Source organism: Phocoena sinus, chromosome 10, assembly GCF_008692025.1.
Source record: "Phocoena sinus isolate mPhoSin1 chromosome 10, mPhoSin1.pri, whole genome shotgun sequence".
Classification (NCBI taxonomy): Eukaryota; Metazoa; Chordata; class Mammalia; order Artiodactyla; family Phocoenidae; genus Phocoena; species Phocoena sinus.
Genome location: NC_045772.1, coordinates 99,581,909 through 99,596,802, shown reverse-complemented (window position 1 = coordinate 99,596,802; position 14,894 = coordinate 99,581,909). Strand labels below are relative to the sequence as shown.

The 14,894-nt window shown below is 57.4% G+C and overlaps 1 protein-coding gene across 2 annotated transcripts in view; it reads left to right on the top strand.

Annotated features, from left to right (window-relative positions):
* Nucleotides 1–14,894, top strand: part of TSPAN9 (tetraspanin 9) — a 183,539-nt gene that overhangs the window by 46,163 nt on the left and 122,482 nt on the right. Inside the window, exon 1 of one of the 2 annotated variants that reach the window (XM_032645582.1) lies at nt 4,390–4,410. The exons of the other annotated variant lie outside the window; for it this stretch is intronic. The gene's annotated coding sequence lies outside the window, so the exon portion shown is untranslated. Of the gene's footprint in view, nt 1–4,389; nt 4,411–14,894 lie in introns of those variants that run through there. 2 annotated transcript variants of the gene reach the window in all.

The following is a 14,894-nucleotide window of genomic DNA, read 5'->3' as shown; positions in this document are numbered from 1 at the left end:
CCCAGGTCTCCTGATTCTGTCTGGTGCTCTGCCCATCCGACGGGAACACCCAGCCCAGTATGTGGGAGGGCCTGCCCGCCTCTGTTCAGGGTTGCTGCTTCGTGGTGGAGGGTCCCCCGTGGCAGGAGGCTCATGGACAGGCCAGCAGACAGATGGGCCTTTTGGAGGGTTGGAGGGAGATCTAGGGATAGTGGCCCTGGGGCTTGGCCTGGCAGGTTTGGGGCCCTGCATCTTCCAAGAGGGAAGGCGAGAAGCATTTGGGGCTCTGAGATGTGGTTTGGCCAAGCAGCTCTATGGATGCGACCAATAGCTGGATGAGTGAACCCTACTCCTTCCCCAGTCCTTTCTGCTAGGTTCTGCCTCACATAGCTGGTCGCTCACTCTGGTCCAGGCAGGCAAGGCTGACCACTGGTCACCGAGGCCTGCTGGAGGCCTTCTGGCTCGTTGCCTGCTCTTATTTGTGTCGGCCACTAGATGGCAGCAGGAAACTTGTCAATTTCTCTTCCGCGTGGATTTTAGGTCAAGCCCTTTGCTCTGGGCTGGATCAGCGTCGCTTCTTGGATGGCACAGGGACTCTCAAATTCCAGGTCTCACTGGTTCCGGGATGGGTGTGAGGAAAGGCTGGGCTGAAGCCTAGCGTCCGACTCTCCCGCAAACGTCCTTGAGAAGTGACTGTATCAGCTTGGACAGTCCTGTGCTTAGAGGTGGCTTTTCAGGAGCCCTCAGTGTGACCCAGACTCTTTCAGCACTGCTCCTGCTACTGAGAAGGTCTTACCCTATGTCCCAGGCTGAGGGTTAGTGCCTTAGAGGGACCAGAAACTGAGACCCAGTGTCCCTGAGGAAGTCCACCTGCTCCTGGCGGAGTTCCTGGCGTGGCACCTGTGCTCACATGGATGGATGCGGTGGAGGTGATGGTGGGGACACAGCACAGGCCAGGACATGTGCCACATGAACACTGGTCCATACAGAGCGCTCCTGGAGCGGGGATTGCTCCCCTCCTCCCGGCCAGAACCCTTTCCTCACAGGCGGCTGGCAGTGTGCGGGCGTTTGGGCCAGACCGTGACTCCGAGGCTGGCTCTGGTGTGAGTCACACGCCACTGATGGTGGCCGTCCACCTTGCACATCGCTCAACAGTACGCCCTGCAGTTTACGGGTTCTTCTTCTCTCCCAGGGAGTTCTTCGCCCCCCTCGGTCTTCCCAGTGACCCTGTGTTGGGGACGGTCCCCTTTCACAGGCGAGAGGCTGAGGCCCAGAGAAAGGAAGGGTGTGTCCCACACTTCAGGGGCAGAATACTGGCCCCGCACGGTAGCTTCCAAGGCCGGGGGCCTTTTCTGTTTCTGCCCACACCGCGTTGCCTCTCTCTTGGGAGTGAAGCAGTTTGTATGCTGGTGGTGGGGGGAGGTTGGTGGGCTTGGGAGAAGCACTCGCTCCGTCCGGGATCAGGGTGACTGTTAGAACCCCTGTGCTGTAACTTTACAGTACCAGCCGGCACCCCTCTGAGAGGGAAGGGTGTGCAGGTGCCTTGGCAGCCCAGCCTCTAAAGGAACAGGGACCGGAGGAGGGAGAGGGCAGATGAGATGGGGCGGTGGCTGCCTGGCCGCTGTGCCCTGCCCCCTCCTCCCAGCATCCCCCCATCGTGTACCCCGAGCAGGGGGCGGGGTGGAGGGCAGGCTGGTCTGGGACGCTGCCCCAACTCCCACTTTGCACTGTGGAGCTGCCGGAACCTCAACTGGCCGTCGTGCCATGAAGGCCTGGGCCAGGTGGGGGTGTTCTTGCGCTGGAATCAGCTTCCGGTTGGCCTTGCGAGCTATCGGCATTGCTCTGAGCTCATCTGAAGCCGGGGGCCTTGCTGGGACCCCCTTTCCAGTTGGACCCTCCCTGGTGCAGCACCTGCTGAACTCGGGGCCGCAGTGGGGCTCCTCCTGGGAGCTCCTCCTGGGCTCCTCGTCTTTTCCCGTCTCCAGGTTGGGTCTTCGCGCCATCCTGGTCCTCAGCCTCTCCGGGTGCGGGTGCGGGTGCGGGGCCCGTCATGGCCAGGTCGGCTTTGTCAGAACGGCAGCAGCTGAGTGATGGGCGCGGATGGGGAGATAGGCCCCTGCCCCGGGCTGCCAGGGGCCCCACCGCTCCTCCCGGGAGGACCTGAGGCGCTGTCCCGACTGTCCCTCTCTCCAGAGCTCTGCCTCCCCCCTCCCACCTGGCTTCACACCCAGCGGGTTCTGCCGGGAGACACAGCTCCCTTGATGCCTGAATTTGGGCCCCGAGGGAGCACTGCCTCCCAGATTGCCAGACCAGAGGCTTCTGCTTCCCAGCCAGACGCCCGCCGAGGACCGTGTCTTGGGCTCCAGCCTCCTGCTCGGCATGAGCTCTCCGGGCCCCCGGCTCCAGCTGCAGCCTCCCTGTTGTGCTCCTGGCAGCGGCTTGCTGGGGTGGGTGGCGCTCGCCTCTCCACATTATGTCAGCTTCCAGCCAAGTACCCCTGGGGTCTGCTAAGGGAGGGCCTTGTATTAATTTTTTCCAGGGGAAGTAATTCCACCCCCTGTCACACGGATTTCTGCATTCAGTTCTTTAGGGGCTTGATTTGCCCCTTGCTTCCCATCCCACCCCCTTGATGCTCTAGAGACAGGGCCCGACTGGTTTCCTTGAACTGGGGCCCAGAGGAAGGCAGTGCTGCGAGTGGGGGAGAGCGTGCAGCTGGGCGTCAGGTGTCTGGGGCCTGGCTTCCCCCACTGCTGTGTGACGTGGGTTCGGCCCTCCCCCTCTCTGGGTACACCTGCCATCTGCAGCGGTGCGGGGGGCAGTGCCCTCTGGAGTGCAGACTCTGTCCTGAGCGCGCAGGCTTGATAGAGTGAATTTCCCGTACTGCTGCCGCCCCGGGCCACCCCTTCCACCTCGGGCACGTGGGCTGGTGTGGCAGGAGCCTGGGAGGCCGTGGGCACCCCTGTCAGGGTCGAGGAAGACCAGGCCCTGCCCCGGGGCGGAGGTGCAGGGCCGAGAAGGGAAGGCAGCTTTGATCCGTGGCTGGTTCCCACTCAGCGCCTCCTGCAGTCTCGGGGCTTAGAGGCAGGAGCCAGTCTAGGGGTGGATGGGCTGGAAGGCAGAGCCTGCGGCTTAGAGCCTGCGCTGCGCTCCCGTGGGCCCCTCCCTGGGCTCGCCCCTCCTGGCTTCTCCTTCGGCTTTGCTCCATCTGCCTCCTTCCCTTTGCTTCGCGTTGCCCTCGGCTGTTGGCCCCGGATCCACCAGCCCTGCAGGCCCTCAGCCCTCCCTGGGGCCTCTGAGCCCGTCCCCCACACACACGTGCATTTGGGCCCCGCCCTCCCCGGGGCCCATCGCCTCCCGCTGCCCCTTGGCATCTGCTCGGGTTTCAGCTCCACGAGTCCCTTTCTTGGGGGCTCAGGGCAGAGGAGGCTCAGCTGGCCCTTCCCTCCCTACGTTGGCAGTGGAGAGACTCTTGGGCCGTGTTGTTGTCAGGGATCCTTCCATCCAAGTCTTGGTTTCTAGCAGGTGGCTGGGCAGGAACCAGTTGTAATTAGATTTCCCTTCTCTGTTCACACCTTCCCTCCTCTGCTCAGCCATCCTGCTGAGGAGGGGCTTCCTCCCCAGGGGCCTGGCTTTGGTAGTGGGACAACCTGGGGACAGTGGGACTCTCTCTGGCCTGCCCCCCTTGACACCCTCGACAGGGTCTGCAGCCTCGGGGGCCCTGGCACAGCCCCAGGTGGATTTGCTCTCCACCTGCAGGGGGTGAATCTCCAGCCTCGCAGCCGACCCCCCGGGGCTCAGACCGTTCTGCCCACATCCCCCAGAAGCAAGGGGACCGTAGCTTCTAGCTGGTCCCGTGGGCATCTGCGCCACCTGCCTCTTGGTTATCCGCACCTGGGGAAGTGACTTGTTGGGCCGTGGAAGGGCATCTCAGGGCAGTCACTGGACAGTCTAAGAGGGTTTAGGCTGGTGCTACTTAAAGTGTGGCCTGTGGGCCAGCGCTCATGATGACGAGGCGCGTACAGAAATGGAAAGTCAGCATTTAGCGATGTTTGCAGTGATTTGACTGGCGGTGACGCCTCAGGGTCAGTGTGGTGTTTCCTAGGGAAGCGCGAGGTGAGTCTTGGATTCTCGTGGCTGGAAGCATGCAAACTCTTTGGGACTTTTAGTTGAAGCTGAAGGACTTGTCTCTTTGAACAGGGTATCGGCCAGTTGGGACGCTGCTCGAATCTCCAGGCAGTTCACCCGGGGCGGAAAAGCAGAATTGTCCCCCAGAGCAGGACCACCCGTGGACCCAGGATGGACTGGAAATAAAAGGCCTGGCATTTGCCACCAATTGGCTGAGAAGCGCCGCCCTCGGCATCCCAACCCACCAAAGAGTCCCGAGAAGGAAACTTCGGGGGTTTCTTGGGAGAAGCTGCAGATTTAGACTTGGTATGGGAAGTTGAGAAAAGTTTGGGGTTTGATGATGAAGACTCAAGGAAAGTTCAGGATTTCTGGGGGGAATTTGAACGAGGAAGGTTGTAGGCATGGGAAGTTAGCGGGTAGTGTGGGGTTTGTACTGGGAGGATGTGGGGATAGTTTGGGGTCGGGGTGGGTGGGAGGGAGGATGACCATCTTGAGGTTTCATGGGTGACGACACAAGGAAATACTGGGTTCCTGGAAAGGATAGAGGGAACAATGGGTTTAGTCGTGTGGGCCTGTGGAAGTTTGGAGGTGCTTCGTGGAAGAGCGGAAGAGAAATTTGGGGTTTTATTCAGGAGACAAGAAGGAAATTTGGATGTGTGTTGGTAAGGACTGAGGGAGTTTCAGGCTGGAGAAGGCCAAAGGGAAGCGCTGGGGAGAGGGCCCTGGGGGGGTCGGGCTTCATAGGAGAGGCCGGGGGGTTTGGGATGCTGTGCGGGAGGCCGAAGGGGGCCATGCGACTCCGTTGATGGGGACCAAGGGGTCCTGGGTCCCTTGCCAAAGGCGACATCTGGGTTTTGTGTTACACGGGATGGCCCAGGCTTCCCCAGGCTCCGGCAGCTCACAAGTATCCTGTGTCATGAGAAAGTTTTGAAACTCTCTTGACGTGTCCCCTGCAAACTTGCTCCTTGGTGCCAAAAGCTTCCCTGGCCCAGCTTCTCCAGCTCTCTCAACGCAAAGGCAGCCGTGCCCACGCTGAGGGGACTCACAGGGGGGCTTAGCTCAGAGCCCCCGCCCTGGCCCTGTTCAAATGGCTTTCCCAGCCCACCCGGCCCTCCACCACGGCGGTGACGGATGCCCTGCCTGCCCAGGGAGCGTGCTGTGCCTGTTCTGGTGTCTGTGCCAGTCTCCCCTTCTCCTGCCCCGTCTCGACTCCTTGGGGTCCCACACATCTTTCAGGGTCCAGCGGGAGCCCTGCTTCTTCGAGGAAGCCTTTGTGACCTCGCCCTCCCCAGGTGCCCGTGGCGTTTCCTCCGGTCCCCTCTCCTGCCCTTGGCCTGCCCGGCAGATGCTCTGACCTGACGTTCCCGTGTGTACGTGTTTTAGGTGCTTGGGAGACACAGGCCCCCGGTCTGAAGGTGTCTCTCTGAGTCGGGGGCCCACCCTTCACACTCCCCTCTTCCTCTCCAGCCTGGCCCAGGCCTGCTCTGCGGACCTTACAGGGCAGCTCTCGGAGGAACAGCCCCGCACACGAACAAGTCACCTGCCCAGCAGCTCGGACCCAGGGGCCCCGCCCCTGCTGCTCCGCAGGGGCTTGTGACAGTCAGCCACTTGCGGGACTCATGGCCTCTCTCCTTGGGACCAGCGGTTCCCCCCGTATTTCCCACCACGCCTGACGCCCACTTTCTCCATCTGGCCCTTGCTCTGGCCCTGGCCACGTGGCTGGCAGGTGAATAGCAAGATGCGGTGTCAGAGGTCATGCTAAGTGCTTTACGCGGGTGGCTGCTTCCAGGATCCCGTCATAGACGTGCTTCGCGGATGAGGGCGTGCCCGACAGCACACGCGTCCTGGAGGCTGAGGGCTGGTGACCGCTCTGCCCCCTGCCCCTGGGTTGACACTGCTCGGCCGTGTGCCCTTCTCGGGAGCCTGCCACCTGCTGCTCTGTCCCTTGCCCACCCTTTCATGGAGCATCCCACCCACCCTCCCGCCCACACCGTCCTCTCCTCTTAACAGCTGAGTTTCCCTTCTTCTCTGACGGGGGTCCCAACCCCCCATTTCTTGGAAGCCAGGTGGGGTTCAGGTTGGGCTCCTCTGGGTGGGCTGGCCCCCTCCCCCACTTCTCCCTTCCCCCCTTCCCTGGGCAGGGCTGAGTGGGTCCCCAGGCTGGTCCTTGCCTAGGAGAGGGCTGCAGGGTGAGAGGTGATATCTACGTGTAAGGCGATGATTATTTGTTTGACAGGGACAGCTGCCTGCAGTAAAGAATGTAATCTAGTAATCCTTTTGTGTGAGTCAGACCCCATGCTCAGCAAGGTGCCTCAAACAGCAGGAGCCTGTTTCCCCTCCCTCCCCCTCCCTCCCCTCCCCCACCCCTGCACACTTGCTGGCACTCCTGCACCCGTGTGCCCTGGAGCGCGTACGCGTGTGGCCTACGCACACACCAACACCCTTTTTCTTTTGGTTTTTTTGGGTGGTTGTAAACATCTTACGTAACCATAGTGTACTGTGGAAACCGAGAAATTCAGATTGGTATGGTGTTATTAACTCAGCTGCAGGCTTTCTTTGGATTTTCCCACTAGCGTCCTTTTTCTGTTCCAAGCCCCCACCTTGCATTTAGTTGTCCTGTCTCTTTAGGTTCCTCCAACCTGTGAAGATTCCCTGGTTTTTCTTTGCCTTTTGTGGCCTTGACAGTGCTGAGGAGGACAAATCGGTCACTTTGTAGGATGCCAGCGTTTCTTTGTGATTGGGGTGAAGTTACGCATTTTTGGCAAGGATGCCACAGATATGGCGCTGCGTCCTCGGCGCTTGTGTCACTGGGGTAAGTGGCATCAGTATGTCAGCCTCAGTGCTTGGAGAAGGTGATGCTGGCCGGGTATCTCCTCTATGAAGTTACTCTTTTTCTCTTGGTAATGAATAGATGTCTTGGGGGGGGGTACTCTGAGACTATACAAATATCCTGTTTTCCTTCAAACTTTTTTTTCTTTTTAAAATAAATTTATTTTTTCGGCTGCGTTGGGTCTTCGCTGCTGTGCGCGAGCTTTCTCTAGTTGCGGTGAGCGGGGGCTACTCTTTGTTGCGGTGTACGCGGTGGCTTCTCTTTGTTGCAGAGCACAGGCTCTAGGCGTGCAGGCTGCAGTAGTTGTGGCTCGCGGGCTCAAGAGCGCAGGCTCAGTAGTTGTGGCGCACGGGCTTAGTGGCTCCGCGGCATGTGGGATCTTCCTGGACCAGGGCTCGAACCTGTGTTCCCTGCATTGGCAGGCGGATTCTTAACCACTGCGCCACCAGGGAAGTCCCCCCTCAAACATTTACTCACTAATTTTAGAATCCATCAGTGGTTCTTTCCTGCAGTAGTTATTATTGTGGTGTTTGCCTAATGGTCATTTTCTCTTTCCCTCGTTTCCTCTACATTTGTTAATTGGAATTCTCTTGGAAGGAAGAGCTGGCCCTTCTCCTTCCTTCCTTCCTTCCTTTATTTGCTTACTTACTTAGTAATTTTTATTATGAGAGTCATAAATTTTATTTTATAAAATATATAATATATAATAAGTGCGTGGATATGTGTTATATAATAGAGGTCACGGATATGTATTCTATCCTGTGGATTAGAGTCATAATTTGACACCATTGTTTTGTTGCTGAAACTGCTCCTCTGGAAGCTCTTGCAGGTTGGCTCCTGTGCCCTTTTGCGAGGCCCTCATCTTTGTTTTTTTGAGCATTTTCTTACTTTCCGGCACCACAAGATACTCCAGACTCATGTTATATTTTTCCTGTCTCAGGCCTGGAATCAGTCACTTGTCTCAGGAGCTCTGGGACCCTTGCTGGAGAATGGTGTTTAGAGACCAAGATCTAGGCACTGAGTGTGTTTGTTGCTAGTGGAGTATCACTGCTTCTAGGTCCTTAGAGAGAGCGTAGCTGGGAAATCTATGTACATACATAACTAGGTTTATTTGTGTCTGATTTTAAAAATCATGAGTTTGTATGGATTTTCATTTGCTTTTAACTTGGCAGTTTGGGGGCTGGGGAATCACATCCAAATTCTCCCCTCGAGGACAGAGTCTTTGAGAGGGTTGGCATTCCCGCTGAGATGACCTGCCTAGTCAGAGGTGGATTTGGGGTTAGAACTCAAGACTGTTAAGTAATGTCTCCAGGTAATGTCTCTCCACTGCGACAAGCATCTCTGTTGATTAGCGCCTCCCCTCAAATGCGTGTCTACCCTAACCTGTGAACGTGACCTTGTTACGATGAGGTCATATTGGATTAGGGTGAGCCCCAATCTGATGATGATATCCTTTAAGAAGAAGGATAAGAAGAGGGAAATTTGGATATAGAAATACAGGGAGAGCACCACGCGACAACGGGATGGGAGTGAGGCTGTCCGCAGCCGCCTGGAATCATGCAGGGGCACGGAAGGATGTTCCCCAGAGCCCTCAGAGGGATCACAGCCCTGCTCGTGCCTTGATTCAGACTTCCAGCCTCCAGGACGTGAGTCGATACACATGTGATGTTTGAAGCCACCAGTTCGTGGTGCTTGGTGTTGTGCCAGCCTCGGGCACTCGTGCAGTGGATGGCTCTTTGCTTGGTCCTCCTCTCCCACCCCTGGGTGGCCCCTGTCACCCAGGTAAAAAGCGGAGGTTTCATCAGCGCGTCGGCCACAGTCGACAGAAGAGGGCGCCTTCTTCAGTGCAGTTTGTGTTTTGGCTACATTAAGACCCAAAGCGTTTGGCTTTTGAACAATATCTGGTGATGGTACTTGTCCTTTCCCCCTGTACCCAGAGCATTTATGTTACAAGGAGAGTCTGACTGTCAAATTGTGTTTCTTAGCGTCTAATTTGACCTAAAGTCTGTCTTGTCTTCCTTTGCTTCCTCATGTAGCTCAAGGTCACCTCCCGGGAAATGTTCCTCCTTGTTTCCTCACGTCAAGTTCATCCCGAAGGCGCCTTTACTCCCCGTCCCCGGTGTGGACGCAGTGCACGGCAGTGGCCCTGGGCTGCCGGGGCGGATGGCGTGTGTGTTCACTGCGTGGACAGCAAGGACCTGCAGGACGGACCCCGCTCACACTGGGCTCAGCAACCCCTGTCTCTTGCTTGAGGTCACACCCGTCTTTCAGTCGTGCGGTGTCTCCCCTAACCGTGCCCTTGCCCTGGGGCCTTCACCTGGCACTGTCTCATTTGGGAACTTACCTTTTTACGTGAACTTCTTTTGACTCACTGATCTTGATTGAGAGCGAACGCAGCCGGAAGGTGCCCGACTCGGGTTTGTCTTGGATTTTCTCCTTCTTTACATCTGGGGGTAGGGGAACTCCCATCTCAACACATCTTGCTGAGGTTGGGGCTGAAGATTCCCCACTGCTTATGGGGAAACTGAGTCCCAGGAAAAGAGAACCACGCCCACCACCCCACAGCCCCGGGGCACGTGTATAGCGAGATTAGGAAGGGTAGGGACCAGGTGTCTTTAGCTTCCCATCTGTCCTCTCTGCCAAGATCATCCTGTCCTGCTCTTTCCTCATTTTTGTGTCCAGATGGCTGGGGGGAGGCATGGCTGGCACCAGCCAAAGTGATGTATGACCACATGGGGCTCAGAGCAGAGAGGGCTCGGACATTAGGGGTGTCAGGCTGGGCAATCGGAAATTAAAGGCCTGGTGCTACGGCCAGCAACACCTCCCCATGGTGCAATGTTCTGAAGTCACCTGCGGTAGGTGTCATCCACACTGGCACAAGGGGAAGGAAGGCCTCTTGGCAGGCTGGAGAGACAGATGGGCCGCAGGCACCAGGCCTGGCCCCGCAGGCGAGCTGCAGGCCCTCGGGGCTTAGCGTGAGCTTCTGTTATCAAGCTCCTGCTGGCATGGGCACGAGGAACTTTCTCTACTTAGAAGCTGTGCCCCCAGGCAGGACAGTTCCCCTGCTTGGGTCTCAAGTCTCTTCATCCGTAACATGGGAACAGTGGACCAGATGATCTTTGAGGTCTCTGCGCCCAGAGAGTGGTGACAGGATTGGGGCTGATGCAGAGGGGCGGACACGGCCCAGGATAGAGGAGGACAGCTCCTCCCCACCCGAAGTCTCAGCCCTCAGAGCTGAGCTGGCCCGGCAGTCAGGAGGACTTCTTGGAGGAAGTGACCTCTGAAAAGGCAGAAAAGAGGACTTTTCTCTCTCTGTAGTCCCTGGGCATTCTGTTTATCATTCCATCCACCCATCTGTCTTTCCTGCAGGTACTTATTGAGCACCTACTGTGTGCCAGGCTCTGTGCTAGTGCTGGGAATACAGCGGTGAACAAGGTGAGGCCATTGCTCTCAGGACCTGAGGTCTAACTGAGGAAGATAGTCATTAGACAAAGTCACAGAAACAGTGACACTGGGAATAATTTCAGATGCCTCTATATGCCCTGCCTCTCTTCCTGACTTTACTTTTCTGTTCCCTCCACTTTCCTCCTTCCCCTTCCTGCTCGATGGCTTTCTTCATCTCTCCAAAGCCAAGACCTTCCAGAGATTCTGGGCTCTCTCAGGCCAGAAACTCAAGAAACCCTAGGTCTTGACCTTCGTGCTTATGTGTCTGGGGACTTCCCTGGGGGAGGAGAGTGGCGGGGCCCCCTCCTCCTGCATCTGTCGTCATGGACCCCATAACCTCTGAAGGGTAGTAGCTCATAGGCTTTGGAGTCAGACATTCTGGGTTTGTGTTCAGACTGTGACCCTTACAAACTCGCATGAGTTGCTTACCTTCTCTGAGCCTCAGCTTCCTCATCTGGAAAATGGGTTTACCAACGATTACCTTGCAGCAGTTTTGGGGGATCAAATGGGAAAATGCAAGTGAAAGTATCTCGGTGGTACCTTGGGTATAGTAGGTGCTTGATTAAAACTAGCTTTTGCCCCTTCCTTCTCCTCCGTTTGGGTTTGCAGCCAGATATTTTTGAGTCTGGGGTGGAAGCAGAGGGGCCCCAGTCCTCTGCAGCCCATTCTTCAGCTGAAGCTGGGCAGCAGGACGATGGCAGGAGGGCGCCTCTGCTCTGGGACAAGGTGCAGATCTTGAGCTAGGAAGGCCAGGGGTCCGCCAGGGCCTGGAGAGAATGACAGGCGTCCCGTGCATCTCCCAAATGAAGCGTGGGTAACAGCTGCCCATTGCCGGGTGCCGGGGCCAGGGAGACCCTTGCCGAGTTGGTGGGTCTGTTGCAACCCCATCCTGGTGGTGTCTCCAACCGAAGCAGTGGGCAACGGCCCCTCTCCCTCTAGGCTTGCCCTCCCTCGCGCTCCCTGTTTCCTTCAGGTTCAGTCTGAGCCACCTGGGGCCTGTTCTGCCCCGGAGGGGAGAACATCTTCTAGACCAGTGCTTTGCCCAGGGCATACTCAGCGGTTACACGCGGCTGCTGAGCATTGGAAATGTGGCTGGTGCACCTGAGGAACTGAATTTTTACATTGATTTAGTTTTAAGTAGCTGAAATTTAAATTCAAGTGGCCACATGTTGGACAGGACGGCGCTACACCAACAGTTTCCACTTGCAATGTTGCCACCCCCTGTGGGGTCACCTTTGGTGTGTGAGATGTGCTGTGAGCGGGTGATGTGCTCTTGGTAAGAAGTTCCTGAGCCGTGTGGATGGTTTACATATGTGTGGGGGGGCACAGCTTGGCAGATGATGGGTGGCCCTTGGGAGTCTGATGTGCACACCTGTGGAGATTGAGTTGTAGGGTCTGAAGGGGGGCTTGGAGGGGAAACATCTCAAAGGCCCCATTTATCTGGGAGACACAGCAGGACTAGGGAAGGTATTCTGAGCAGCCGTTCTCTTTAGAGGAAAGGGACGAAGGAGATACCTCCCAGGGTTATTGGGCAAAGGGCTGAGTGGGTTTCATAGGAGCTGGAGGAGACCCATAGACCATCAAGTCTAGCTTGCTCCTTTCGCCCATGTGGAAAGTGAGGCCCAGCATATATCAGGTGCCTATCATGGGCCACGATATGGTTCCTTTCCATCTAAGGACTACCCTATAGAGTAGATAGTATCATCCTCATTTTACAGACAGACGACCAGGAATCAGAGTCACGAAGGTTTTTGGTGGAACCGAGATGGACCCCCAGTCTGTCAGGAGTCACATGCTTCGTTTATGACAGAACCCCCGTCCACTGATCGTCAGACCAGCCCTCCGTGCCCCGGGTCATCGTGTCGCCCTCTCGCGTGCTGGGTGGGGTAGGACCCGGGCGTCTTCCTGCGGCACGGTGGCCTGTGGGGTAGCCAGTGGAGGCGGGGCCTCATGTCCCACGCGGGTGGGGCGTGCGGTAGGTTTGTAGGGAGCACGGCTGGGGCAGCGTGGGCCGCCTGACCCAGGGCCCTGAGTGTGCGACCCCACTGCTGAGCACCTCTGCTCCTGGGGGATCTGGGGACAGCTACCCACCTGGATGGTGGGGGAGGGTTCACGGTGGGAGGGGGCCGAAGGCCTCGTTCTGCTCCTGGACGAGGCCCGTCTCTCTCCTCTCTCTCCAGCTCCGGCTGGACTCGGCCCAGGCGGGGAGGAGGGCCCTCCCTCTGTCCAGCTGCTGTTCCCCCCTGCCCCCCGCACTGCTGCAGCTGCTTCAGCTCCATCAATCTCATCCAGGGCTGGGGGAAGAGGGGGCCTCTTGGGCGTGTCCGGCCGAGGCGACTGCCCCTGCCTCTGAGCAGTGTCTCCAGCTGCTGAGGGAGGGACGGAGGGACCTGGGAGGGTATCCCCCCCCCCCCCGCCCACTCCACTCCTGGGTAAGCTGCGGGCTGTGGGTGGCTCAGCTCTCACCCCTCCGGCAGGGCCACTCTTTAACTGAAAAGAACAGGGAAAGTTAATTCTTGCTTCATGCCCATGGGGACTCGAGCCTTCCTAACTCTCCTGCTGTACTCAGCACTTCTTACTTTGCTGTCATTTTCATGAATGAATCAGTGAATGACCCCCATCACCTCCAGGACGGGGAGATGGGTGCACGCCTGAGATGAAGGGGGCAGGTCTCCTTCCTTCTGGCCTGACGGTTTGACGTTGGTGGGACTCTGTGTTTGGGGTGTGTGAGCCGTCAAGAAACAAGTGTGCTTTGTCCTCCACGTGTGGGCAGGAGGAGGAGAGGTGTCATTCCTGACGTCAGCACCTCCTGCAGCAGCCAAACATGTGCCTGGCCTTGGTCTCTCTTTTTTTTTTTTTTTTTTTTTGCGGTTCGCGGGCCTCTCACCGCTGTGGCCTCTCCCGTTGCGGAGCACGGGCTCCGGACGTGCAGGCTCAGCGGCCATGGCTCACGGGCCCAGCCGCTCCGCGGCATGTGGGATCTTCCCGGACCGGGGCACGAACCCGCGTCCCCTGCATCGGCAGGCGGACTCTCAACCGGTGCGCCACCAGGGAAGCCCTACCTTTTTTATGAAATTTAGCTGAGTCCCTAATACCCTAATATAGGTCTAATACCCTGCCTTCTTCAGGAGCTAAAGGCAGCGGTGAAAAGCAGAATGAGTACTCTTTCTTGGGCAGACCTCAGTTTGCCAACCTACAGAATGGGGAGAAGAATTGCCACCCTGTTTCATTCCAACAGGTAACAGCATCTTGGCATAAAACGATTTGAGCTCTTTGGAAAAACGGCTCTAGGAGAGAGTCACTTATTTTGTTTTGATTTCTTACCTTCATCTGGTCCCAGCACAGGACCGAATGGGTGTTAGCCAAGTAATATACGTCAGTGATTCTAGACCTGGCCTTGAGTTAGAGACATCTGGGGACCTTTTGAATAATTCAGACTCCTGGGCCCCCAGCCCAGAGCTTCTGGGTCTGACACTCGTCAGTGGGGCAGGAATCTGTATTTTGACAAGCTTTCCAGATGATCTCAGTGCAAAGTGAGGTTTGGGAAGGTCCAACTCTTCCGCCTTTGGGGAGAAGTCTGGTGAACAGATATTCCCAGTGCTTCCTTCCGAAGCGGGCCTGACTTTCAGGACACTTCTTCATGCGTCCATTCACGGAGCCATCCACTCGGCCCGCCGACACTGCCCCAGTGTCTGCTGTGTGCCAGAGGCTCTGGGCAGAGAGATGCAGCAGAATTCGATGGAGCTCCCTTAGTCTGGTTGGGTTCTTGGCCAGAGTTAGGGGCTTACCCACCCTTCCTGCACCTATTGAACAGGAAGGGACCTCGGTCGCCCCTGTTCTGAGGCCCCCAGGGACCAAGGGGCTTGACTGAGGCCGCCCAGTGAACTCGCCTACACGCTGGTTGTTGAAGGTGGTGTCTGGAGTGGGCCAGGTTTCCTTTAGGAGAAACTGCATCGTGCAGCCCCAGGTGGACTGTGGTCTCTCTGGACCCTGGAGATGCATGCAGACGAGGCGTCGGGCTTGGTTCCAGCCACGCGCCGAGGGTCCATCTCCAGGACTCCCAGGTTCTTGCCTGTAGTATGAGAATGACGTACCCACCTACTGCAGGTTCTTAGACCTAGAGGGGCCGTGTGCTTGGTCCATGCCAGGGGCTCAGGAGATGCTGGGGTTTCTTCTCCACCATTTTATTTGGTCTCTTGAGTGAGGACACTGTATTTTTTTGGCCTCAGTTTTCTGAGCCCTCCTTCCAGCGGGGGTGGGGTGGCCTGGAGCAAGTTCCCACTGCAGGGCGGGGTTCAGGGTGCCAAGTTCAGGCACTGCAGGGGAGCACCTGCCACCCCTTCCTCGCCCTGGGCCTGGCCCTGCCCAGGGGAGTCCAGCCCCCGGCCCGGGCCTTTGAACCCAATACTCCCTGCACAGCCCCGTGCAAATTGCTGGAGCGCTCGGTGCCTCGTTTCCCAGGAAGGCTCCTCCATCCAAGCCTTTGTCCTTCCGCTCACATTAAACTCGGTCAACA